Source organism: Octodon degus, unplaced genomic scaffold (genome assembly GCF_000260255.1).
Source record: "Octodon degus isolate 3935 unplaced genomic scaffold, OctDeg1.0 scaffold00012, whole genome shotgun sequence".
Classification (NCBI taxonomy): domain Eukaryota; kingdom Metazoa; phylum Chordata; class Mammalia; order Rodentia; family Octodontidae; genus Octodon; species Octodon degus.
The window spans coordinates 2,472,558-2,474,077 of NW_004524588.1; the positions used below are offsets into that span (position 1 = coordinate 2,472,558).

The 1,520-nt window shown below is 35.3% G+C and overlaps 1 protein-coding gene across 2 annotated transcripts in view; it reads right to left on the reverse strand.

Moving 5' to 3' along the window:
- Positions 1-1,520, reverse strand: part of Lrp6 (LDL receptor related protein 6) — a 198,205-nt gene that overhangs the window by 3,205 nt on the left and 193,480 nt on the right. The gene's annotated exons all lie outside the window — the stretch shown is intronic.

Consider the following 1,520-nt stretch of genomic DNA (forward strand, 5'->3'; position numbering starts at 1 on the left):
TAGGTGCTTTAGACCAGAGCCATCTCACCAGCCCAAGCTACTGCATTTTAAATCTACCCAGATCAAGAGGCAAGTTTCAGTGGCTGAGGAAGACGTGTATTGTTATATTTGCAAATGTAGAAGCAAGTAAGAGTGATAGGATAGGAAAACAGCAAATCAACATAGACTGTGGACACCCTCCAACACCTTCAAATTAAGCTGGGTATCACTGAATTAAACAGAACCATTCAAAGTTGTACTTGACCTGCAGCGGTGGCTCAGTGGCTAAGCATGCACTTAGCATATATGAGGCCCTGGGTTTGTTGCCCAGCACCATACAAAAAAAAAAAAAAAAAAAAAAAAAAGGAAAAAAATTTTTAAAAAAGTTCTACTTCAAGATCATCTTTAGAAAATCTCTCCATTTTGTTCTTAGTTTACAGAAAAGACTTAACCATTTCTGCAGTTTATAGCTTATGCGAATGAGTATAGTTTCACCTATTCAAACATGTTAGCATTCTTTGTGCCACAGTTTACCTGAAAGATAATTTAATGATATCTGAAAATTTTATTTCTTCTTTTAAAAGTCAAACATTGTACAACCAAGGCTGAATTTCAGTAGTAACCTACGGAGCATAACTATCCCACAACGGATGTGATCAGGAAAAGAAACTTGATTTGGGGAAAGTCTTGATTCTCCATGTAAAGATAGGCCTATTATCCTAAGAACAGCTTCAACTGAACAACAAAATGATATATTTTAAATACTCATAAAGGACTGGTGAATTTTCTACTGTATTTCAGAGATCTAATATACTTCTTATACTTGTTTATCCTTTGAAGTGATCCAGAGCTGGTAAATTCATAGCAAAGCATTAAAAACAATAATGTACTTGTGAAGACAAGAGCTGACAGAAAGCACTGGCTTTGCTGTCTTTCCTACTTCTACTTGTGACTTCTTACACATTTTTATTATGAGTATGGTAAAGGTTACTTGCTTCATATTTATCCCAATCAAAGGTTTATGCATAAGGTCTGTCATCAAACCAAATGGTTGTGAGAGAATGCGTAAGAGCACAAGAATCTGACAGGCTAATTCATAAAATACATAGTGATACAAAGAAGCTGAAATAGTATCTCAGGATACAAACCTTCTATTGTCCCTCCGCCTGGATCCAAAAGAAATGTCTGCCAGAAGATCCTGAGTTACACGACCTGCTGAGCAGGTTCTCAAAGCTTTACTATTAGTACTGACATGCTGTCTTTAGGATTTCTGGTGTTTTGTTTGTTTTATCTAGCTATCCAAACAGGTGTCAAAGCTTTAGTGAAATTTCCGATTTCTGTTTTTAAAGGGAAAAATACTTGCATTTTCATGGGATGGGGATAAATTAACAAAACTGTAAGTCCTAGATGAGACTGATCTCAGTCATAAAGAGTAAACAGAAATTGAGCTTGAAACATAGGTAATGCTTAAATAAGAATTGCTTTAGGTGTGATCATATTTATTTTGATCAAACTTTCATTTGACTTGAATGAAAGTAGTG